The following is a 26614-nucleotide window of genomic DNA, read 5'->3' as shown; positions in this document are numbered from 1 at the left end:
ATTGCTTCCCCTTTCCTTCCAAGAGTTGTCAAGAGCCTGAAAAAAAAGGGTTGACATATCTCCCAGAAAATAGTTGTATCTCAAAGTCTACTGGGTGTGCTAATTTACTCTGGTACCATGTATGAGTTCCAAGAGAGAGCTATTGCAAGCAGACAAAGTGAGAAGCCAGCTCTGCCCCACTGGACTATGTGATGAGCCAGGAAAATGAAGAACATTTATCTGTATGTGACAGGTGGGAGTATAGTCCAGACCCTCCCACACCTTGGAGTATCACACCTAAGGGTCTAGCACTAGGTCAGGTGGGAAAGCCAGTGTCAGGAACCACAGCCAGAGACTCCAAAGTCCCTAGGATTCTTGCCTGGCAAGCTGCCAGGGCTCTGTTCACTCTCCTGGGCAATAAGGAATCAGAGCAAAGCTGTATTTTGAAACAATACCCAGATTCTCCCCCACAGCACTGTCACTTTCCTCTGCACAGCATCAGCAGCACAGTGTAGGGCTGACTTAGGGGAGCTGTGTGCATGGGCTCTAAAATCAATAGCGTGCAAACAAACGCTGAAAGACGATGCTGTGTGGCAGTGCTGGGAAGCAACCAGACCTAGGCCAGGCTTCCCTCATCTGTCTCCTGGTTCTGGCATGATGGGCCAATACAGTCTGCTTGTGTCTCCTGAACACTGCGTAACATGAGCGATCTCAGTGTGTGGGACCTCCCCTCTCTGCAGAGCGGCACTCTCATGCTGAGCGGCTTGTTGATATATGTCTGTTCTGCTGCGAATGCTGCCCTGACCACCCACATGCAGGCTGACGACTTGTGATGACGGGGATGAGGTTAGCTCACACAAAGTCTTTGCAGTTGGAAAGCTGGCACACAAGCACATTTATGGCAACTGTGAGTTTGCTCCCCTTCTTTGCCCTTTTGCATAAGGCTTTGCTCTGCTGCCACTGAAATCGCTGGGAGTTTTGCCATTGACTGAGATAGCATGAAGAGGAATTGTCTCCATTAATGGCTAGAAGAATGGGTGCACAAGCATGAATCTACCAGATGCAGAGTAGCCCAGATTCACTCTATCTTTGCTGCCTATTCACTGACCCCTACTTTTCTCAGAGCCCAATTAAACAGATATCAGTTTCTCCCCTCCTAGAACTAGACACTTTGGTAAGGATAAGGCATTACATGGACTGAACTGAAGGCATGACTCATGTGGTAGCTCCTGTGGACAGCAGGTATACATCTTGGCTTGGAAGGACTGGGTAGCGCAGTACAACACCTGTGATGATAGCCTTCTGAGAGCTGTGTCAAGAAGTTTGCATCAGTGGGAGCTTTTCACATCCAACTGCTTTGGTGCAGAGACAAAAGCACTATCATCTCCATCACTGGCAATATCTTCAGTCATCCTTGAGCTCAGTGCCTGCCTGGGGATTTAGTGCTGTGCCTGCTCTCCAGTCCAGTGGGAGGAAAATCCCGTGAAAGAAACCACGCAGTTCTCTCCTCATTACAAGGAGTCATTCGCCTAACCTAGCCCCTGGCGTTTCTCACAAGTGCATTTCACAGGCTGCAGAACAGGTATTTTCAGCCTGCTGCAGTCACCATGGTGGTGAGATCACCTGCTCAGGCCAAAACTTCCGGGGGAGTTATCTCTGTAACAGAAAGGTTGCCAACTCCCAAAAGCCCACTCAGGCTGGATGGAAGCCCAGGGCATGGCACGTTTGTCTGAAGTGCTGAGTGTTGTCTGTGGACCTGGGAAAGGAACATCTTCCTTCCCCATCAGAAAGAGCTCAGCACCTTCCAGACGCAGGCCTTGAATGGAGAGTTAGGGATAGCAAATACAGCCGCACTAGGACCTGGAGGACATATTGTCTTTATTGCCTTCTATTTGGACGCATGACATGGTGCTGTCCAGGACAGACACAAATCAACCAGTGATGAGAAAGATACAGAGAGACAGGAAAGTTCCCAGGTCTTCGACATCTCTTAGGATTCTAGTTCTGCCTCAACTTGGACGTCTTCCCTTTGATCTGCTCTCTGCTTAGTGGCCTTTTCTGGGAGCAAAACTCTGGGTCCATCACTCGCCTCCTCCATGAGCAGTGGCCTATGGAAAGTGAACACAGTACACGTCAGAACAGGGACGAGTGAGCAGAGCAGAAGAAGAAAATCACTCATCCTTACACCAAGAGACTCCTTATATCTCATTCTGAGGTGACAAGCAGCTATCTTCTGGACTGAAATTGGACCGGGTCAGTGTGTTCATTATTGACACTAGGTGGGTGGAAGACTGTAAAAAGTGACATGAGGCTTCACATCTGCACCAGAACCGGTTCATATGGAAGAGGTGTAGGGAGGCCAGGCCAGGGTTCAAATGTACGTGTGGATGGGAAAAGGCCTGTCCAAACTTTTGCTGGAGAAATTATAGTGTCCATGTGTGCTGAAGAACCTTATTATGCTTGGAAGCTCTTGTTTTAGTCAGATACCATTTTTCTTGTTTAGCATGAGTCTTCCACAGTTAATACCTTGATGGCATTTGACTCAGTGGGGCATTGAGGAGAAAGAATCCCCTTGTCAACTCTGGGGATGGTGTATTCTTGTAGGTGCTAGCCACAGGACACAGCAGGTTGCCATCAGCACTGTTGCTGAACTTGTTAGCAGTGCTAGCATGTTGCAAAGATATTTTGCTGTGCTAGAAGGCCACCTTCTGCCCCCAGATGTGCATGTGAGGAGACCACAGAAGTCAGCTGATGTCTTTGCCAACTATTTTGGAGTTTCAAATATAGCCCACATCAAGCTGAACATTTTTCCTCATTGATGAGCTGGTCTTGTAACAGATGGCACACAAGAGGGTACATGAACTGAGAATAAATGCTTTTTTTTCATTGGCACTTTTACCCCTCCCAAAGCCTCACGTGGGATTTTTGATTCTTATTCAGGCCATCCTCCTTTTTGTGGTGATAGAGCCAGATGAAATCTTCAGAAAACACATTGCCCATGGGTAAACTCAGTCTGCAGCTATAAAAGCGGGTGTGCATTTGTGGTCAGCAATGTTAAATGGTGGGTTAAGGCTCTCTCAGCACTCCCTTCCCTGGTGAGTCTGTGTCTGATGACAGTGGTTCTGTAATGAGAGAGGCAAAACATCCTCCCCTTACTCTGCTAGAGCAGGGAGGATGAAGGAGGAGACAAAAGAGCCAGACCTCTGCCAACTTACTGATGTTCATTGTGGGCATGACATGCAGCCAGGCATATTTATCTGCTTTCTCAAGGTCTTGTTTCCTCTCATCCAACTCAGGGTCACCTTAACCTACTGTAAATGAACCTCTGCTTCAGTTGTTCCAGCTCTGCAAATCACAAACCACTGCTCCTGCCAACATGGAGGAGGTGATCTCTATAGCCAATGGTGTTGGCATGGCTTTGTTTTATCAATATACACTTAGTCCTCTCCAGACAAAACTTACATATGCTCAGGACAACCCATTATTCCTCCTCCCTTTTGCTCTTTGAAAACTTTTTGCTACTTTGAAAACTGACTCCAAAGTGTCTGGATCAGCTGTGATCCAGCAGAGATGAACAGAATAATGACCCTGTCCTTATCAGGCTGCCTTCTGCCTAGATATGGTAGCATATGCAGGAGGTTGCTCAGCAGAGCATCTTTCAGCCAACAACCTTTCCCAGAATGTACAATACCTGAAAAAAAAAAAGAAAAAAGAAAAGAAAAAAAAGGGAGGCAACAGAGGGTTGCAAGAGGAGCAAAAATTTGGGGCAGAAGGGAGGAAGGAGGGAGGCTCCTCCAGCTGAGCTGTGAGCAGAGATGATAGAAAAGCAATGCAGTGGAAACGTGCAGCAGTGGCATAGCTGTGATGAGGGAAAGGGCTTGCAGTAGCAGGAAGGAATCTGTGGGCCACCAAAAAGAGATGTCTTAGAGAGGTGTTTGAGGTGTTAGAGAAAAGCAAAGGCAAGAGGTTGGCTTCACTGCACCCACTTAAGGCAAGCCTGTGCAACCTGTTCCTCTCCTCTGCAGCAGAGGGGAGGGTGTTCCTTGCAGAATCCCATGGTCTGATGCCATGAAGGGTCAGCAGCTCCTGGTGATAACTCAAACTGCAGCCCTAGCCAACCCAATGGTGTCTGAGCTGGTATAGCTGATCCCACGACAGCATCATCATCTAGGGCTTCCCCTCCATTCATCAGTCCTGTCCTGCCGGTGGAGCGCGGTGGAGAAACACAAGGGTAAGGGTCTGCCTCCATGTGGAACACCCTTATCTTGCTTCCCTTACTGCAAAGAGGCTGTTTTTTGCTTTTCTTTTTAACACCCATAAACCCAGCCTAACAGGTGCAGGCCTGAGTGTTAGAAGTCTAGTCAATGGCCCAGCTTTTGGATGTGCGCTCATGGCTGGTGCTGCTTAGTGGAGGATGGACATTTCCAGAGGCTTGGAAGAGATTTCTAGGAGGAGAAGACTGGTGTGATTTTGACAGTGATGCAACTTCAGGAATGGAGAATTCCTGATGCAAATAAGGAGATGCAAGCAATCCTTCATGGCAAATCACTGATAACAGAGACCATTTCCTTGTGTATCTCCCACTGAATGTGGAGTTAGCAAACCAGCTCATACACAGGATGAGCATAGATAAACAGAACCAAAATGACAAGCTCAATTTGTCTTCCTTCCCCTTCCCCCTCATGCATTCATCTCCAAACAAAATGGAAAAATGGGCTCAAACTTTGCATTTTTGGCTAAGAGAAACAGCTGACTACTAGCTCAGGGTTACTGTAATCAGTAGAGAAAATGAGATGAATTCTCGTTATACACTGGGACTTAGAGTCTTCGGTTTGATAATCTAAATGCGTATTTGGAGATATAATGTTAGATTCTCCATGTTAAAATTGCAGAGTCCTCTCTGAGATTCCTCCTATCCCCCAAGAAAGGGTTTGCTGAAAACAGACAAAGAAAAAAGGCCTTTTTGTGTAAACATCATACAGCTTTTAGCACATTTTGAGTTCCATTTTTCTCAGTGTTCAAAAGTTGAGTGAGAATAATTTTCAAATTCTCGGCATCTCACTATGGAATTATTGCAAGCTCCCATTAAATTGACTCAAGTGTCTGCTCCCAGAACTTTTTGTTAGCTAAAATTATTTTATGAAAAATGGAAACTTCTTATGTAAACTCCCAGTTTGACAGAAAATGCCTGATTTCATTCAAATAAGTAGTTTCCCACCAACAATTTTGACCAGCTCTAAAATGTCAAATGCTTTTCCCAAACTGGAAGGCACATATGAAAAAATCAAAATGAAGCCTGAGGACGTACTTCAGATGAAATAACACAATCAAGGAATTTAGTCTCCTTTTCTGTTTTCAAATTGTCCCCTAGGCAATGAAGGTTTTCTTGATTGTACACATTACTGGACATTATGTGTCATCTAGTTGTAGTAAATATTTCTTGATTAGTGACAGTTTCATGTCTGGTTAACTTTTTGCTGGAACACAGATTATACAGTAATGTTTTTGATCTTTGATGAGATTAATAGGATGACAGTTACGTAATGAAAATTAACCCTCCTGAAATATTTTCTAAAGTTCTCATAATGTGTGCTGTTCACACCAACTTTCCTGCCAGAAAACTCATCTGTTGGCCTACTAACTATAAACTCAGCAGACACAGGAGAGGCAAATTCATTTTTTCTTTTGCACAAATATTTGCAAAATTAGGGGTCTATTTGACATCTTTGCCCATCTCTCTAGCACTGGCACCCCAAATTTACCAAGAGTCAGTCCACATTTCTGAGTCAGACAGCTGGGAAAAACACGGAAGGGAAAGCAATCCTTACTTTGCTGGAAAAATCACATCCTTAAATGCCAAGAGGGTCTGACTGAAATGACTGAGAAAGAGGCAAATGCCAGGAATTGGCCCTGACACAAACCTATTTTTAGTAAGTCTAAGTAGGGTGAAGTCTAGTCCGCTGGGTTCACCTCTCAGGATCAGGCCCTGGGTCTCCTGGGATCCAATTTCTCAGAGAACCACAGGGATGGCAGATGGGAAAGACTTGTTAGGTCATCCTGTCCACATGCCCCGGCAGGAGCAGAGCGGGATTGTCTCTTCGGTTCATTCTCAAGTGCCTCGTCTAGATTTAAACAACTCCAGCAGTAAGACTGTTATTGCAAGAAAATTCCATTGCCTGCACGTACTTTTGCAAAACCACTTCTTTAAAGCTCTTGACGTTAGTTTGTTAATTTTGCCTGAGTTACGTCACAACGGAGAAAAGTGAAAGTATCTAATGTGACCTTGGGCAGCTCGATCTATCTGGTGACTGAAAAATAAAATTAGGGTACTTACAATGAAATAGGTTTTGCATGGACTTGCTACAGGGCAGCGTTAATGTTTTTAGTTATCTAACCTGTGCGTTTCCTTACATTAACATTCTTGGACTTCTTTAAATTTCAGCTTAAAATGAATTTCCAGTGTTAGTAATGCTTGGTTTTAGCATATATACCCTGTGACATTTTTACCTGAAAATTGCTGATATGCATTCAACCTTGACTCTAGGTCAAAGTTACTTTTAATCTGCCATTTTATCTCCTGTTTCCAGGCTATTTGTGACTGATTTTCTTAGCTATGTGGTTGTATTATGCATACTTGGTCCTTTTTTGTGTAGGAGAGGATATGTAGATATCCATGTAAAATCAACAACAGGCGTATGAAAGACCTACCATTGCAATTGGAATTATTCAGAATCTTTTTGCTAAAATAAAGGGTCATGGGAAAATACTAATTCAGCAAACATGTAATTCTTTGTTTGAAAAAACTTGGTTTTAAAGTGCTCCTACTGAGTCCAAGGGTAGGTTGCAGTGGAACCTGGCCAGTATTCGCTGGAGGTCAATTGTGGACTGGGAACTCTTGAACCTGCTGGTTTTTGAGCCCTGGGTGAGTTCACATAGTGAGCGACCTTGGGAGTGGGGGAACCTGAGTGCTGCCTGCAGCAATGCAGTGCAATTGGTATTAAAGTTTATTGCTACTGCTGGCTGTGGAATTGATAAAATGCCAATTCAATTGGGCGTGCACCGTGTTTGGAGAGCTTCCAGTTTCCAGGAAACTAAAAAATATACATTTACTGATTTGAATCCAATTTGGACAGGAAATTTTTCTTCCTGTCAATTTGGAAACTGTGCTTTCTTGCCAATTAGAGTCACATTTGTATCATTTTGTCTGTAATAGTCTCGGTTTAATTAGTGTGCATGAAAAATGTGCAACTTCAGTATCTGTGTTAAGTTTATAATGCAAATGGAATTCATATCTCTGGAGATCAAATAATGCATTATGCAGGTGCTTATGAGCCGCTACACCACCTTCCCCTTGACACTAGTGAAAAAACATGGAAAAATTCTTTTCAAGAATCATTTTCAGGGAAAATTTTTAGCCTCAAAGCCATGCCTTCCTTTCTCTACAATGAACAGCTTCATTGAATTCTGTGGAGAATTCAGCTCTTGCTTATTGTACTACCTGTGTTATCTTGCAGATGCTCATAGATTTAAAGGAGAATCTTCTGTCTTCACAGGAAGGTATTTTTATGAGAAATAGTTAGCATCTGAAAAGACTTGGTTACAACACCCATGGGATAGTCCGTTCAGATATGAACAATAGAATGAGCTTAAAAGATGAACTCAGATTTAATGCCTAACTGTTGGGGGCCTACAGTAAAATGAAATGAATTGTACCCATGCTCTTCTCGGAGCAACAGTCTGCCTCCTGACCCGCGCTCCTCCCGAGCGGTGCGTTGGGCACACACCGTGCAGCACAGCCGAAACCTCAGGGAGTGTAGCTCAGGTGAAGCTCCTCTGGCTGTTGTGAACTGCTGCACGAAGGGCAGTCAACCCTGCCTCGAAAAGGAAGGAGAAGGAGCTAAACCAGCAGCTCACATCTGTGGTTTGTGGAGAAGAAAGAGGCCTGATTGCGCCTGCTCTCTACTGGCTCAGGACAGAGGGTCAGCAGATCTGCAGGTGGGAATTGCTGTGAAGGATGGGTTGCAGTAGCTTTTGGGGTAAGTAAACAAGAACACTAACAAAGTCCCTGCTTACGACACTGACTTATCGTCCCATAAGGGACGGTCTTGCAAGGACCTACGGTTTGAACAATTCTCAGGCTAGAAGGGCAGCAGCTGTAACGTAAGCTCATCTGGACTTATTGCCTATGTCTACAATGGTAAATTCAACAGTTTCGGGGAATTTTTTACTGCCTTGAGCCAACAGGAACGATCTAGGCACATCCGTATTACTAAACACTACTTACTTACCTCCAAAGCAAGGTGGCTGCATCCAAGTCACCTGGTGGGAAAAGCCTGGTGCCAACTCCTGATTTTTGTGCTGGGGAATCATTTAGGAGAGTGCTAGCTCTCCCGGGCCAAAACCATGCCAAGTGCTGTGCCAGCAGTTTGCCAGTGTGGGAGATAACCATCCAGTGTGATCCTGGGAATGTTTCCCTGCACAGCTGAGTTTGCTGGCATAGAAGTAGCATCAGTATAAAAAGAGGTCCCAGAAGCAGAATAAACACTTCTTGGCAGATCTCTTGTGAGCTTCATGAACATCTGCAAAAACGAGTCCCTTTTCAGTCATTCAGTGGTGGTAGAAAACCAACATTTGTTGCTCCAAGTGTGTAATTAGTGATTACTCTGATTTCTTTGCTGCCAATCTCATAAAGTGCACCAAAGACTGACTGAGCCAAGGACAACCAGCTGGCCTCTCCTGCTCAGGAGGTTTTCCCGTTCCGTATGAAACCCCCGTTCCGTTCCCGTTCCGTATGGTAAGAGACAGTGAGGGAAAACTGCCTGGCAGGTAGCCCTCCTGTACTGGATCTGTGAACTTCTCTGGGGGAAGGATGGGTTTTCCTCTGGATTTAACTTGATGGGAGTTTAATTTTACATCATTCCCTAGAAATTGTCCTGGGAGAGGGGCTGGTGAGTCCCACGGCTGGCTGGGAGCACAGCTCTGACGGGAGCAGGGTTTCACTGGAGAATTACAGCAGTGTCTCGGACTGGAGTGGACTGTGAGATGCTCTCTCATCATCACTCTTTGGCCAGAAGAAGAGGGCCTAAAAGAAGAAGAGAAGCAGTATTTCAATTAAATAGTAGGTTACAATGCACCATGCTCTTCATCCAGCGTATTATTATTAGCAACTGCTTCTCCTGACAGATAACCTGGTTATTCAATAAAACTTTTCTTTGTTCTCTGCAGGTTCCCCTAAGCAATGAGAAGGGCTCATGAAACCTGGCCCTCTTGTTATTTTTATCCAGGAGCAGCTGACAATAACAGCGACAAAGGAACTGAGGGGGGATGTGGGCCAGAGCATGAAAAATCCGGTCGTAAAAGCCAGAGTGTTTGCAATAAAATATCTATACATAAGGAGGAGGAGGGAGGGAAAACCAGCGCTGGACACAAAGCAGAGCAATGAGCTGTGAAAAGTGATGTCTGGACCAGACGAAGAAAGTGTAAATCCAGCTGTCAGCGCAGTAATATCCCTTGGCACCTCTGCCTCATTTCCCTTGGATTGCACGCCCACGCTGGTGGCTAACGTGGAACAGCAGTTGTATCCCGAGGGCCGATACGGTGCCGCAGGGTGAAGCCATGCGCTTGGAGCCTCCCAGGGCCATCGGCAAAGCCAGCGCAACCCTCAGCCCCTGGCAATGACTGCTCCGAAGGGCTTTTCCCCTTTGACAACGAAGAGCTGAGGTCGCTGCAGGGACCTGGGTTTGGAGAAGTGATCTGGTCTGCAGCGTGACCCTGCGGGCAGCCACAGCCACCAGGGCAGGGCAGCAAACTGCATCGAGGGTAAGCAAGAGCAGCTGGGGTGGAAGCAGCTGAAGTTAGTTAAATGCCTGAAATGAGCATATTGCTGAGCTGCCTCCTGCTTTTTTAGGGCTGCTCTGTGCCCTTCGCTGTGCCCAAGGCTCGGGAGAAGTGATGTGTCTGAGACCGGTCGATGCAGTCCTGTTCAGAGACAGGAAAGGGGAGGTGCACAGGGAGGTGAAGCACTTTTATATACATCAAAGAACAAACTGGATGGCATCAGATAGCAGCGGGCAGCCTCGTGGTGAGATTTCTTTCAGTGCAGGGAAGGGAACTAATGCTAAGAACAGATACTATTATTATTAATTATTAATTACTATTATTAACTGACCCCATTCCCCCCTTCTCTGTCTCAGTGATGGATAAAGGCTCAGAAGTGTACATGGGAAAGGCTGTTTCATAGGGCAAAGTGCTGCTGTCTTGAGGTACCGAAACGGGAAAGAAAGCTTCCCTGATCACACACAGCAATGGACTTCAGAGCTGGCATTGAGGACGAAGGATGGCAACTGCTTGTGTCAGGCACCAGGGTTTTTTTTGGGGGGGGGTCCAAATACTTAGTCCCCCGGTCTGTGCTACATCAGAGATGTCTCCATCAAGTGGGGACAAGAGAGAGAAGATGAATGAGCAACAGCGAGACCCTGGGTTGCCTCCAGATGTGAAACGCCTGAAGAATTCAAAGCAAGGAAGGAAGCTGTTTTTCCTTTGGCAGCTCCTTCTGAACTGCAGGATGTTTAACTCAGGAATATGTCTCTGTTACACTCGAGCTCGTGGAAGAGCCTCGGCTGTCTGCTGGACTATGGGACTGTGCTGGTGGGCAGAAGGAGCGTTCACAGTGCCCGCTGATTTGCTGTCTGCGCTTGTGCTCTGCAGGCTGGGGCATGTGGCCAGGTGGGGTAGGATTTCTAGCTGTCGTGCACGACAGCATCACCCATGCTCTTGAGATCCAAGTTTGCTACTATGCCTCAGGTACTCGTGGTGCTTTGCAGCATCCTCTAGCAGGTACTACCCCACAGTGCAGATAGACCCTGTCTGGCTCAGCCCTCCACATGTGTCCTGAGTGCTACTGCAGAAATGTCCAGCATCACCTCTGGGCAGGTGAGACACCAAGAACACCTTCCTGGACCTCTGCCTCCATGTCAAAGTGAGTGTGATGAGTGCTGGGAATGCACCAGACCTTCATCTCTCTCTGGGACTGGTCATCCTTGTGCAGCAGAGACACAGCCCTGTTCTCTGAATCTGTTTTAGGGTGAGATGGGCAGAGTCCTGAACCCTACTGACTCTGTGAAAGTCACTGGCTTAGGGGTAGACACTGCTATTGTAGGAACACATTTAGTCCGTCAAATAAATGAACAGGAAGAGGATATTTTAACTTATTCTTTCCCATCTTCCAGTGCACTGCTCATCACAGGTCTCTTGTGGTGCTGACATGGCACTCTTCTCTCTCCTCGACTTTGCCGGAGCACCCGTGGTCTTTCTGAGGTCACAGCATTCACACCAGCCAGATGTGTCTCCTCCAGGGGTTTGGCCAGATGGCTGTAGACTTTCTGAGCACTGAGGTGAAGAGGTGCAAGGCCCAGCCTGGCCTTGGCATGACACACACCTTGTGCTGCAGCAGGCAGTCAGCAAGCTGGACGTGGCCATGCTCTTTGCCAGGTACAAAGCAGCTTTGCCATGCTGGCAAGAAATCGTTGAAGTGTAGAGGACGTCGGACAAGGGGAGCAGATATTGTCCAGACCAGAGATTGTAATCTGTTATTCCAGGACCTTTTGGGGGCTCCATACAATGAGAGATGGAGTGTGAATGAGCCTGTGTGTGTGTGTGTGTGTGTGTGTGTGTGTGTGTACGTGTGCGCATGTGTGTGCAAGTGAGAGATTTACTTGGTGGCTTTTGGTAGCACAGAAAATATACAAAACTAATACCATTTCCAAATCAAGGGCTGGGAGGCCCGTGCTTCTGGAATGGGCAGGAACTGATCCTGATTTAATTGGTCCTGGCTGAAGCTGCCTCCTCACCCAGTGTGCAGCTCAGCATGAAACTCCTTGCCACAGGATTGTTGTGATTGCAAAAAGTATATTTGTGGCTGGATGAATTAATGGAAGGAAAATAAAGTGAGGTTTATCAGGGAGAAATACAGCCCCTCTGACTGAAGTGGGAATCTTCTGAAGAAGTTTTATTGCAGTCCAGCCCTGTTTGTATGCTTTTCCCTAGGAATGTACTAGCTCTGATGGGAGATAAAAGGCTGATGGAGCCACACCTTTGGCTGTTCTCTACAGGACAGACCCCTGAGAAGACCCCTGCGAGAATAATTGATAGGTTGCAGCTAATAAACTAGGGGGATAGTCTCACATTAAACCTTCTGGGATGTAATAATTCTAGCTAAGGCCAATTGACTGTCTGTGTGCTTTTAGCACGTGACAAGCACGAGGTGAGCAGTTTTACCTTGGCACGGACGTAAATTGAATTACCACACACAAGAACACAGCCCTGATAGCTACTGGTGTTCAGCTGATGCGGTAGCGTGTTGTGCTGTATCGTGCATCTGAGACCTCAGTGTCTCCTCTCCTAGTCTCACTGCAAAATGCCAGACGTGGAGGATCCTGGCGATGAGCTGTGACAGACCATGTCAGACAGCGGCACCCATGCATGGCCTTGGGGCAGGGCCTTCACAGTTGCAGTGTGCCCTTGTGCAGCTGCTACAGCTGCAGGAGACCAGCCGTCCAGGGAGCAGGGAGAGAGATGGGGACGACTGGGGAGCCTGTTCGCTCCAACCCAGTCATGCTATCCTGTGAACTTGGAAACCCAGCACTTGCTGGTTTTAACACGAGCACTCTTGGGAGACATGGGGAAGATACGTTAGGAACTTCAGGAACTGAAGTGTCCCAGAAGTGCACCTAAGAGCATCGCACCCTTGACATGGATAAGGCCAAGAGCATCTTCCCTGTCAATGCCTCCTGAAATGCACAGCCTTTAGCAGCAGTATGATATCTTGGCCTCAGCAGACAGTAAATCCCAGGCCTCTCCCCCAAAGAGCTTGGTAGCTGATGCTAGCTTTGCATGGTGTCTATGGCAATAAAGCTGGCAGAGAAAGGGCTGAGATCATATGTTCTCTGTGAGCCACCACCACCTCAGGCTGGGTCTGTGTCAGCCAGCAAGAACCCCAAACCTTCGCAGCTCCATCATTACCATTTGCAGGCAACATTTCTCTCTAGCTGCCTACAGCAACTCAGCCAGCTGGTGTAAATCCTTCAGAGCAGGAGCAGATTTCCTCTCCGTGTATCATTTCCAGTCCCTGAGTTGCTGGCTAAGGACTGCTAACACTTACTCTTGTGAAATACGATATTGTGAGGGGCGGAAAGTGGGGGAGACAAAGCTCTTCAGTGTTACGTCAGGATCTGATACCGATCTGCGATAAAGCTATCCGTCTTCTGAGCAGCTGGGACCAGTTCACATTATGGGTATTAAAGCTTCTTTAGTGACTAACAGGGAGAGAAACCTTGTAATACTGTAGGATGGTGGAAAATCCTTTAGGACCAGACAGAGTGGTCCCATGTAATGGGTGGGGGCTGCCAAACAGCTGCCCACTGGCTATGCTTAATATGTTCAGTTTTCTCTGCCGGCAGGAGAGTTTCTGCCTTTATTTTTGGGAATGATTTGCTTGCAATGTTGTGGTTAGTTTAGTGGACATGCTATTATTTGCCTTTTTCCCAGCCACTCAAGGTTCAAGTGGATCTCAAGAGATGACCTTTGCTCATTGCTGAGTAAAGCCCATGCTGTACTAGAAACCTCCTCGATTAGCTGTACTAGGGGCTTTTCCCTACCCTGCTGAAGGCAGTTCTGAAGGGAGTGAAAAAGGCTCAAGATCAGGAAAGGGGAGAGAAAAAGGCATCTCTGCCATAACGTCTGCATTGTCCTCATGGGCACAATACTGCAGTGAGGCTCCGGTGACAGCAACAGAAAAGGGCAAAGAGACATGGAGAAGCTCCTCCCCGTGCCTCCTGCAAGCCTGGAGGGCTTTGCTAGAACCCTTTGCAATGCAAGGAGAGCTTTTGAAGGCACAGTGGAAAACTAATGTCCTATCTGTCTGGAAAAGACAAGCAGGGCTAGATCTTCTGCTGGAGTATATCTCCAGAGCCTCATGGAAAAGTCAGAACCCAATCTGACTTACAGCAGCTGAAAATCTGCCCCCAGATCCTATGAAATAAAGGATTATGCCCTTATCTTCCAATCCTTCCTAGCTACCCTGCTGGATATATAACTGCTAAACTCTGTCAGTGCCCCTTTTTCAGTGTCCTGCTTCTGACAAGGGCCAGTAGCAGATGTTTAGTGAATAAGTGCAAGAAACTGGAATGCCTGGAGCAACGTATTTGATAGACCCTCTCTGCCTTTGCTAATCATCATTTTGGGGGCCTCCTAAGGCGGAAGTTGTAGCCAGATCACCATGCTAAGTTGTTCCATTGAAATCCTCCATGATTTTGCAAAAATCCTCTGGGTATCCATTAATAATGCTGGCCGCTATGACATCCTGTGACAACGAGTCCCACAGGTTAATTGTGTGCACCATGTAGAAGAAAAACGCTTTCCTTCTGTTTGTTTCAAACCTTTTGCCTGATTATTCTCTTTGGACACTGCTTGGGTTCTAGCGTAATTAACAGTCAGAAATCATTCCTTTTTTTGCCATCTGTGGCAATGCTTTGCACTAGCTGGACCCTAATTTGAGGAGCTCCATCTCAGAAATGACAGCATTTCTGTAGCACAAAGCAAGCAGTGCCTTGGGATGTGCGTGTGGAGACATGCCAGAGGAAACACATATTCTTTTCTTATTTATTCTCTTTCAAAAGCCAAATGATGATCATGTGCCTTTTGTATTTTTCCCAGATGATCTGTTTTTCCAAGGACTAAACATATAAGCAGCTTCAAAAAGAAAAGAGGTGTTTCTGCCAATAACTCCTCAGGTGGCCTCAAGCTGAACTCTTCCCTTTTAGCTTTCCTGTGACTTTGGACTCAACAGCAGGTGCCTCTGCTATATAATGAACACCAAATGGGGCTTTGCCTTGAACCCAGGTCCAAAAAGGCTTAAAGGCTATTTAAAAAATGAGATCCATGCAGTTTCCTCCTCAGGAAAGGACTGGGACACCCCTGAAGGCAACATGGACTGTCAGATTTGGTCTGCTCCTAACCATTGATCTTTTTCCAAAGAGGGATGTTTCTTCTGCTTGGGAGCTGTTGGGAAAGAGCAGGGAGTGAGAACCGTTTGGTGGGACACAGAGCACAGGGGCAGAGGGTTGACGTAGGAGCAGGGTTGGATGATGTATGAAATTGTTGCAATATGAGAGGAGGTCAGGCAGAAGACACCCTATCTGACTAAGATGCTGATGAACTGCAGACCTACGAGCTGGGGAGATCAGAGGAATGGACCATGCATTTCAGAATATTTTGTTTTCAAAGATCTGCAACCTTTATTCATGATAAAGCCTGTTTTTGTCTGCCATCCAAAGTCATCTGAGCTGAACTGGAAAGACTGTGAAATTAAGAATTAAGTTAAGCGTAGCACTGACGGGAGAATGGTGTTTTAGTCTGTGAAGTTTTTAAGTCTTTACTGCTCATTTAAGTCTGTTTAAACCTATCTTTATCCAGTGAATAATTAACACTGGAAAAAAGGTAGTCTTTATTAAGGATCCGATCTCTTTTCACAGTTCAACTGAAGAATTAGAGCAATAAATATGCTTTTTGAGTCCAGAAGATTTTTTCAACAGAATGAAGGGGGTCCAACTCTAATGCTCCTAATTAAGTAAAGACAGACATATTAACTCAATAAGCACAAACCTTTTGTGTCATTGTTCTACATCAGAGTGAAGATCACTGGGTACAACCTAGGAGCCCAGAACCTTTCCCAAATGTCTTGGTAATGAAGCAAAAGTCTGCCATGTTGGTCTCTTTTGGGGTAGGTATTAGTAACCCTGTCTATAACTGATGGGAATGTTTTCTGATGAAACTTTTTCCATCAGAAAACACTGATTTAATTGAAACTGAAACCTTCCATGGGAACATATCAATTTCAATGAAACTTTAGTTGAGAAAAGTTTCTCGGGTCCCGGATGGAATTTGTGGTCAAAAACAGAGAGGAAGGAGTTTGTGCATAGTTTCACATGAGCCTGGTGGCTATGGATATGGAAATCCCATAGCACATGGGAGACACAGGTTCAAGTCACTGCTCCAGTGAATACTAGCTTTTACAAAGTGGAGCAACTCAACACAGATATGCATCAACAATGAGCCCTTGTGGTGACAAGGAATAACCACATACTGGGCTGTGTTAGCAAAAGCATAGGCAGTAGGTCGGGAGAATTGATTCCCCCCCCTCTGTTCTGCCCTTGAGAGGCTACCAGGGGAGTACTGTAGAGAGCAAGCTGGTGCAGAGGCCACCAAGATGGTCGGGGCAGGGGGGCTGGAGGCTCTGTGGGGAGAAACTGATGGAGCTGGGTTTTTGCTCTGGAGGAGACAAAGCTAAAGGAGGATCTAATTGCTTACATTCACTACCTAAAGGAGACTTGCAAAAAAGTTGGAGCCAGGCTCTTCTCAGAGGGGTGGAGTAAAAGGACAAGAAGCAACAAGCACAAGCATCAGCAAAGGAAATTCCAGGTAGAAAGATGGAAAAAAAACTATTCCATATGAGAGGGGTTAAGCACTGGGATAGGTGCCCAGAAAGCCTATGGCATCTCAATCCTTAGAGATGTTCAAAACTTGACTGGGCAAGGCTCTGAGCAACCTGCTCTAGCTTTGACAGCAGCTCAATTTTGAGCAGGATTTGGCACTCACATGATTCTGTGATAACAGAGTGTAGAGATGGCCACACTCATGCTGGTGTTTAGAAATTGGGTAGTTGTGTCAGATGAGGATTAAACAGAGATGTGGACCATAGTAGGCCATCTAAATGACCTGTCCATGGACTGACTGAGCTGAAGTAACTGCATCTACCCCTTTCTCTCTGATTTTCTGCGAAAAACTCAACAAAGCTTAATTTTTTTTGTTCCCAGTCAGAAAGAGAAGTTCTTCCTTAGAAATCTTTAGAACTTCTGAGAATAAGGAAACCATATTATTACCTGCCCCATTGAATAGAGGGGGAGAGGTGGCCCTGGGTAGGTACCTACCTCCAAGGTGCCTGAATCCTGCCTTCCATAGCCCTTCCATGAACTCTTCCCCAGTCAAATTCTCTCATCCATCTGTGCAGGGGATTGGTATCACCTGCAAATACATCCATCAGTCTGGCTGAATAGATCAGCAGGGATATTAGACACATCACACCTAAATTTCCTGAGGGTTTCCAGAAGCGAAAGGTCAATAAATTCCCAGATCACTCTGTCACTGATCTATGTAGCTTGGATCCATAACTGTTAAATAAAGAGTGATCAGGGTTTGTTTGACAACCTGGTCTAAACCTTTGCACATGGTAATGTTAGGACATATTTTCGTTCTGACGCAAAACTCCGCTGGGATCAAGCTGTGCTTTCAGGGGCACAGAGGGTGTTGGAAATTTCTGTCGGCTGCAACGAGGGCTTTTAAAACACCACGATGTAAGCAGGTGCTTACTACTGCTGTGGACCATGGCAAATCCCGTGTCTCTTGTCTTCCCTTGCAGGCAGCTCGTGAGGGCACGATGTCATGTTGGCACTGCGAGGGGGACGAGCAGGCTGCAGGGTTGTTGGGGAGGAGCTGGGTACTCGCTGTCCATGTCAGGGCCGGGTGCACGGGCCCACGGAGGGGTGTCTCTAAGCTCTCCTGCTGTGGTGTGTGGAGCGTGTGGCTGTTTGTCCGTTCTGCAACCCTGCAAAGCCCAGGGGGAGCCACCTTGCCTTCCTCTGCCTCCAGCCCTTCTCCTTCCCCAGGTCCTGCCTCCTGCTCCAGCCTGGCATCAGCTCTGCCCTGCAGCAGCATTTCAGGCACTGTCCCCTCTCCCGTGCATCCCTGCCTTGTCCTGGAGCCATCCTTCACCTCTAGGTAGGAGGGAGGGCATGCTCCTATCTGACCAGATGACCCTCATTCCCTGTCTTGTTCAGGTGGAAATAAGCTTAAAATACTGGATAGAGAAGGGTCAGGATGGAAAGCTGCATGTTTCAACCTGCGTGGTTCAATACATGTGTCCCCAGTGTGATAACCAGGCCTGCCCCACTCACTGACTGCTGCTTTTCATGCTGTTCTCTGGCCCAGCATTTTGGAGCCTTGTACAGAGAAAATTTAGCTTTCTTTTAGTTAACATTTTGACAGGTTGGCCTGTTTAGTTTCCGCTTCCCTCGTCAGGTTGCTTGTGTCCACGCAGGAGGTGTTTCCATATGCAAACCACAGCTTGGCTCATGCATTTGACAAGCCGAGGCATGGATAGGACGTGAGTCAGGGCTCAGGGAACAAGCTCTTTCTCCCCACCACCACAACAGGACAATCCCTTTGGACCGCACAGCTGTGATTTCGTGTGGCCAGAGGTAAGTTGGTATGTACACCCAGGGACGCTTCCCTTCTGACCCTTCCCTTTCAGGAATGAGCTCTGTAAATCTGATTGCTGTTACCAGGCAGCTCCCTGGTGGGTTCTGGGAGCACTGGGAACATGCATCAGGGTGATGGAAATGCTCGTAGCAAGGCAGATTGGGGTGGCTGCAGCCTGGTTCCCAGAGCCAGGCTCCTGGGAGCTGCTGGAGTGGGACGCCGAAAGACTCAGAGACAACAAAACTTTTTTAGCACCCCTACAAGGTGGGTGCTGCAGCACACAGGGGCAGAGACCAGCAACCAGAGGCAGTGCATTTATCAGGGATCTGTACAAGCTGCTTTTAATAGTGTCCCACTGCAGGACCTTCCATCCCATCTTGGTTATGCGGTGATTCAAGCGAAGGAGCTAGAGATGGGGTGGCACTGCCATCTGGTGCAAGTTTTCAGGAATTAACCAGGTTGGAGCAGCCCTGGGGTGAAAATGCTCACCTGGGATTTTATAGATGGTCTGTGCAATGCTGGTGTTGCCGGTCCCAGCCCAGCACTTCTGGACTGCCCAGCTCAAGGAGAAATCACCTTCCTCCTGGGCATATTCCAGCCTGATTCCCCCCCTCAGAAATATTTGGGGTATCAAACAGCAAGTAGTTGAGTATGGGGATAGGGGGAAGAAAGAAAAGCAGTCGGCAGTGGGTTGGACCCCCATCTTTCACAGGCAGTGTTTGAGGCCACCCTTCCTGGCTTCCCCCAGGCTGCATCTGCTCCCCAAAGCCCCACGGGGTCCACACCACCAGCGTTTTGCAGTGCTGAGACACAACGTGGAGAAGAGAACAGTCTTCTTCAGGGTCTGGCTCTGGGCGGATTTGGCTCACAGACTTCCAAGGACATCCCCAGGACCTAAGAATCGGTCTGGTGTTTGCTATGGGGGAAGCACAGCTTGGGACGTGCCAGGCATGTGCTAATGCCACCCCTGCGTCAAGGCTACAGATCTCAGGGATGGGTGCCCCCAGGATGTGCACAGGGGATCCTTTCTCCAGCAAAGGTGTGTGCCGCTGTCCTGCCAGGAGCAGGGGCAGGGGCCGGCCAGGAGGGGGGATGACATCCCTTGACATATGCCAAGGGATGCCTAGCTATGGTGGGAAATAAATAAGAGCTGGTGGTGCTTCATCTTCCAGCTGCAGCAGACACTTGAAAGGCCTCTCCTTCATGAATCCTGGCTGAAACGTGGGTAGGTGTTTGTGTGAGCTCCCAGCCAGGCACAGTCCCATACCTTGGAGAGATCCAGCGCGTTGGAGTGCAATTTCTCTGCCAGCACCTCCGCAGCTGGGCTATGGCCATGCTCTGTGGCAGTATTCAACGGGAACCTGGACATCTGCAGTGGGGAAGGGGAGCAGCCTCCAGGCTAGTGGCATTTCTGTGCAAATGTGGAGCAATGGGATGCATTGCTGTGGGCTAGCTAAAATTTGGGTAATACTTGTCTTTTAAGATGGCTGCTGCAATTGTTGAGTGCCTCTCTGGAAAAAACAGCTGCAGTTCCTGTTTATGGGGGCAAAAGGCTACAGATGTCCCTAGGTATGTCCCCATGGCTGATTTTAATTTTCCTCAATCTCTCAGTGCTTTCATCTGCTTCTTGTTGGGCTAAGGGGAAGGGAGAGACAATCACAGACGTCACCAGCACAGCTCAGCTGAAACGAGGAAGTTGGGGGGGCTCCATGGGTCATGGCACAAAATAAAAGCAACTGCTTGGCACTAAACTAACTCATACCAAGATATTTGATTTCAGCTTTCCTGGCAGAAAAACAACAAAAAAGCACAAGGAATCATTTGAGCAAAACCTCAGCTTTTTCTCACAGTGAAGCTTGATTTTGCAGAACTTGCCTTTCCTGCTGAGCAGTTGTTCCTGCAGACAATTCCCACAGCCACTCTGGAAAGGCGGGGGGGTAACCAGCTCATGTCTTCAGGGCTCTGTGTAGTCACTTTGTTCAAACCAGTTAGGCAATTATTGACTATTACTAAACTGGAATTAATTTGAATCAATAACTCGAAGACAGCCAAGGCATTTGGTTTGGAAAAGCAAATCCAAAGCATCCCATTAGTGTTCCCCAAATCAGCTACCTCCTGCTCCACTCCCTTTTAGAAACCTTGTCTATGATATTGACATTAGCCTTACAATACTGAAAGACTATCATCACCTTCCAAAGTAGCGGCAAGCAGAGGCATCTGACCTCATCCTAAAACAAAGGGGAGAAGGCTGCCCCGATTCCTCTCTGGAAGAGTGAATCCTGCTGTCCAGCTCGCTCCACCAGGGATGCACAAATAACTGGGGTCCCAAAGATGATCACCCTACTTTGCTCTAGAGCATTATTTCTCTACCCTGAAAGCCCCTTCCTCTGAATTGACATCCTTTCCCAACACGAGTGGGAAAGATAAAAGCTAATACTCAGAAGTGGGATTATTCCTGTGCAATGCAAGGCAATATAGGGAACAAGTTTTTGGGACATGTAGGGAATGATCCAGTTGCCTAAACACATGGTATTATTTGAGATGCCTCAGGATACCCAAGACATCAGCAGGGAAGGGTAGACGTAGCGTGGGACCTGTAGGAGACCCACAGACTGCTGGAGTGCAGCTGCAGGCCAGAGCATAGACACCTGTGTTTAGGCAACTGAATTGCACCCCTAGCACATGATTCCTACATGTAGACTTCTACATCTAGGTGTTAATCTCAAACTAAAATCCTCTCCTACTCTGTGGAGTCCTGGACATGCCATGTTGTAGTGAGGGCATGGATGGACAACGTGTGCTGGGAAAGGACAGAGTTGCGCTGGCAGGACTGGGGAAGAAAGCACTCAAGAAGAAATTGTCCTGTGCCCATACTATGGTAAGGGATAATCAAAGTTGTTTGCAGAAGTGCAGAGAGGTTGAGCTGGCAGCACCACACTGATGCAGCTAGCTGTTTCCCAGCCCAGGTGGTGTCCAGGATCTGAACATGCACAACTGGTTGCCAGTAAAGGAGGTATTTCTGTGTCTTTGGTGGACCAGACCACCAAAACTTTAGTTTTATCCCAGGTCTCTGTAGTCTGTGAGCTGCTGTACAAGCTTTGGATCCAGCACGTGAAGTGGAGGAACCAGCTTTTAGACTGAGCCTTCCTTTGATCTCCCCTGCTCCTGTGGCTTGCCTTGGTTCCCAGGGTCTTTCATCCCAGAGACCAGAGGCAATAGAGCCAACTCCTGCTATCCTTTCCACAATTCACTCCAATTTTATTTAGTTGGGTTACAGGGTCTCCAGCTGGCCATGTGAACAAGTCCCATGAGATCCCAAACATGCTCATCTTCCTTATGACCAACTGAGAAGTAATCCCTCAGATTTATCTGAACACAGTTCACAGTGTTAGAAGTTGGAGACCCTCTGAACTGAATTGTCTGTCTTGGAAAAAAAAATGTTGTTCCCTGTTGGCTGGAGCAAATGTGGTCTTGAACAGGCTACTTGGTTGCTCTGCAATACTCTGGACAGCAAAATATCTATTGAATGCATTAACAAAGACTTGACCCCAGATTTGAGCCCATCTGAAGGATTTGAGCTGGTCAATATGTGACTGAACACAGGAGCTTGTATTTGGCCTCAATATATTAATTTTGAAAGTGGAGGCCCGAGGGAAAAAGTAGGGAGGATTTGGAAGATAACAGGTTGCTAAATATATGCCCGCATAAAGCTGACAGCAGCTAGAGCCACATGTGACATGGCTCTGGAATCCTAGCAAAGTTGATTTATCTTGGTGTTAGGCCTAATATACTTAAAAGCCCTTTATAAATAACCCAGGACCTTTTGCACTTGCTGTTCTACAGACTTGCTTTGTTTATTTGACTAGTTGAGCTAGGCCTGTCATTTTTAATGAAAATAAACTTTTTGTCAGAGACCTTTTCCTTTTGGGATCCTCAAAAGGACACACAGAGCAATTCTCTGCTTCTCCCCCTCTTCCCAGCAGCCCCATTAGTTTTAATCTTTTTGGCTTATGCAAGAAGAAGCGATTTGGAGAAAGGTTAACTGGGCCCTTGTGGGTCATGTTTCTTCTGGCTTACAGAGCTTGCCTCCAAAGCTGAACAACGAGGCTTCTTATTTTGGGTCTGTTTTTCAAGAAGTGAGTGCCCAGTGTGGTGCTGGAGTTCAATTTCACCCCAAAGGACCAAGAGGCATCCACAGGAGAGGGCGGGTGACAGACAGACAAACATCCCTGCCTTGGCCATGGTTTGGAGAGGGTAAAGGAGGGTGAATCCTACCTGATCCCTTCCTATGTCATCTTCTCCCAGGTATCTTGGGCTGCTGAGAGCCACCACGAACTAAGCTGTCTCTGCAAGACTGGGGGAGGAAAAGGGAGCAGAGGACAGCAGCTCTGGGCTGCAGAGAGAGAGGTGGAGGATTGGAGAGCTGCCTCCTGCCCTTCCTATCCTGGCCACTGCATCTCACCCCATCTGGCTGCTGAGAGCCATTCCAGGTCAGTCCAGGATTGCCATGGCTCGGGGGAGAGGAGAGGGCATCATGGCAGAGGGGCCGGGGGAGGATGCAGTGCGAGGGCTCCCTAGATGCTGAAGCTCCTCATGATGCAATCTGAACAGGAAACCTGCTCGCAGTGTTGTAAGCCCTTGTCTCCATTCTCCACTGGTGTACCCATCAGTGATGGGGAATGTGTCCTATGGGTCTGAACTGCTAAGGTGAAACTCTACCAGCCATTCCCAAAGGGTCTCTGGTCTTTAACTGCAGGAGCTCTGGCTTTTCAGCTCTGGAGACCATTGGTTTGATGTCTGAGTGCACCAAGCCAGCTGTGGTTATACACATCTGGCAAGGAATGGTGGGGCAGACTGTCCTCCCCAATGGTCTTAAAAACAACCTAAAGGAAAGGGAGTTGGCAGCTTTACATTTCTACACTCTGACACTCGCTTGTTTCCAAAGATACATCTGAGCTGCTGTACCGCACCCATGAGGACTTAATCTTTGTTTTTGTGATGACAAAGAAAGATGTGCAGGATTGTCCACAGCCTTCTACAGTTTTGGCTGTGCTGGGAGAGAGGTTTACCTGGGCTCCAGCCAGCCTGAAACTGCATTGCTGTCTTAGAAAGGGGCTGACGTAGATCAACCTGGACTCTGAAGTCAGTCAAGCACTGGGACAGGTTGTGCAGTCTCTGTCTGTGGAGGGTTTCAAGACCACACTGGGTCCTGAACACCCCGGGCTGATCTCATAGCTGACCATGCTTTGAGCAGGAGCTTGGACTAGAGATCTCCTCAGGTCCCTTCCCACAGTGACTTATGCCATTATCCTATGATCCCTGCTATGATCACTGCTGGAGAGGACGGGGGGAGCTCAGCTCTATATAAGACAACCCTGTAGATGGCTTTTGGCCCACTGAAGAAGCTGCCACTGCTTCTGAACTTGGCCAGCGCTGGGGACTTCCACGGGGAGGAACTTGGGGTTTGGGAGAACTCAATCTCAAGAGAGGAAGGCTGTGAGCCCCTTGCTTTGGCAAGTCTTCAGATGACACTTGCCTTGCTCCTTCCAGAGGCTGATGTGGTCATGGCTCCTTGATGCTCTGGCTTTCTGGAAATCTTGTCGTGGTGGGTGGGGAATTAACAGGCAGCCTAAAGGTTAATAACTCACTTCCCCCCTCGCTCAAGCCTGGTGTAACCTACGAGCAAGTATTGTGCCAGCCCCAGCCATTTGCAGCTCTACTTGATTATTCATCTCTACTGGGCAAACATGACCTCCCCTTTCTATCCCCTTTTATATCAGAGCTTAAAATCTAGGTGGCTGCTTCTGCGCTCATCTGTGCCACTAAATAACCCACTCTGGGGCAAGATGTGTCTGTGACCTGTAAGAAATGGTACCACTATTCAAGGACAACCAGGGCACTTGTTTGGCATGAAGAAGCCTGGATGAGGGGTCAGGACTGTGTTCACCAGATCTGTGTTGCTCACTTTGTTTTTCCCCTTCTGCCCCCTGAACCTCAGGTAAGCTCCCATTTGGATGAGTTGGGTCTTTTTGTTATACAGCTGGTCTTTCCCCCCACTTTGCTTAGCTCTGGCCCAAACATTTATTTATTTTAAGAGATCATTTGGATCAGCAGAGGGAGTGCAAGAGCAAGGAAAAAAAAAATGTGCATGCTGAATATAGGTATTTGATATCCTGAGGTGGATGCTAATCTGTAGGGGACGAAAGCCAGGTCCTTTCGCCTTTGTGGACACAGCAGGGCAGTGCTGAATGCTCCTGCCAAGCACAGTGGGGTGCAGCTGAGCCGGAGAAGGAAAGAAGGTGTCTCAGGACACCAAAAAGAGGACCAAAGTCATCAGCATGGTTGGTGAGACAGCACCCCATAGACGGCTTGTGTGCAGCTGGCGTTGGGAGATCAGGGTGCTGTTAACCTGGGCTAAACCCCTGTCTTGGTGTCCTGGAGAAAGTCCTGAAGATGTCACTTTGTGCTGGGTTTGAAAAACAGCACCAAATGGCTGTCCCAAATGCCACTTCAGGACATGGACATTTCCCTCCCTCTTTCTCTCAAGCTGCAGCCTGGAAACATAGCCATTCCCTGCTCTGGGGCAGGAGAGTGGGAAAAGAAGACCCTCATCCCATCTCCTGCAAGAAGTCCCACAACTGGAGGATGTCCCAAAAGGGGCCTCTGTTCCAGGAGCTGATGCGACACAAGTGCCATCTCCATCCTGTATTTTTTTCCCATTCCAGTGTGACTACCCTGACTCAGGCTGCGTCTCACCATGGGTGCAACACAGCCTGTCCTCCTCCCCACCTGGGTCAGACCGGCAGGTTTCCTTAGTAGGATTTGTAGGGCTTTGGGTTGGGCTGCGCTGCTTTCAGGGGCTCTGCACACCTCCCTGCATCACACCGTTATTCCCCATGGGATGTTGAGGCACGACGGGGATGGCAAGGCAGTCAGTGGGGAGGTGATCATGGGGTCATCTCCCCTCCACAGCTCCACAGTTACCTTGTGAGGTAACTTCAGCTTGCCCATTGCAGGGCTATGAACACGCCTGGGGAGCCATAGCTTAGCCCATGCCAAGGAGCAATATTGTTAGAAATGTCAAGGTCAAAAAGAAACAAGCTCAGTGGACACAATGGGGAGAGGTTTCCATGCAAGCTGCCCCCGGGCCCCTTGTGCACACCCAGAGCGAGCTTTGTGCTCATGGAGAAAGCCCCCAGGATTTTGATGCGTCTCTGTTGCTTCGTGAGCCCCTAAATGACATATCTGCTTCCCACTGGGCAAGATCAAGGCTAAAACTGCCCATCAAGGGGATGAGCTGCCTTGAGGGAGAGTTTGGGTGAAGGTCTCTGCTGCACGGAGGGTCCAGGTCTCCAGCTCTCCCCTTCCCCTTGCATCAACACATGATAATGTGGGACCTTTTCTTTCAGGGACACAAAATCCTCCAATAAAGACCCTGAAGAGGGGAAGAGTCACAACATTAGAGTGTGACCAGCTCTTTATCTTTGTGGATTACAATGAAACACTGATTCTTCTGGCTCCAGACTGTCTCCAAAGGAATGTACCAAATGCAAAGATAAAGCCTGGCCTTTTCCTCATGATTTGATTTTTCCCAAGCTCTGTGTCAGCCTGTGCTTGCTCAGAGATGTGCCATCAGTCAGGCAGCAACATGATGTCCCTGTGCTGTTTAAAGTTTGAGCTGGGGTAACTTTTTTAATATATGATCTTTGGACAGAAACAGTGCAACCATTGTTTGAGACCTGCCTGTGGTTTGAAGGAACCATGGAAAAATCCTGTCTGGGCTCAGGAGCACCTCTCAGGATGGTAAGGATTCCTTCCCCAGGGAAAGGAGAAGAAAAATGTTGCAGTGGACAAGCTTCTTTCCTAGGAACTTATGTCCTGCCCCTTGGTACAGAAGAGCCTCTGATTCTTGCTTCTCCACCAGCATTCAGTAGCTATATGGCCTTCAAGGTGCTCCTGTGTGAAAACCTCCATCCTTGATCAAGGGCAGGGTATTTAACAAAGGAAAACCTCATTATCAATTTGGGATGAGACAGGAAGAACAGGGAACCCTATTCTTTGGTGAAACTGGGGCCAGAAAAGAAGAAATCCTGCAGAAGATAACCAGCACTGGCTGGAGATCTGGCTTATGTCTCCAGAGCGTGATCGCTTCCCTGGGGTGAGAGAAGACCCACAAAGAGCTGACAACTTTCTCCAAGTCTGACTGCTGCGGGTGTATTTTAAACAGCTGATGAAAGAGTGACGAGCATCCCTGGGGATGGTGAACAGCCTCAGCACAGCCGCGCTGGGCCTGCCCCCCACCAGCAGCAGCTGGATGATCTCT

The sequence above is a fragment of the Apteryx mantelli genome, chromosome 2 (assembly GCF_036417845.1).
Source record: "Apteryx mantelli isolate bAptMan1 chromosome 2, bAptMan1.hap1, whole genome shotgun sequence".
Classification (NCBI taxonomy): Eukaryota; Metazoa; Chordata; class Aves; order Apterygiformes; family Apterygidae; genus Apteryx; species Apteryx mantelli.
The sequence above is the reverse complement of the archived record's forward strand: the minus strand, read 5'-3'. Positions refer to the sequence as shown.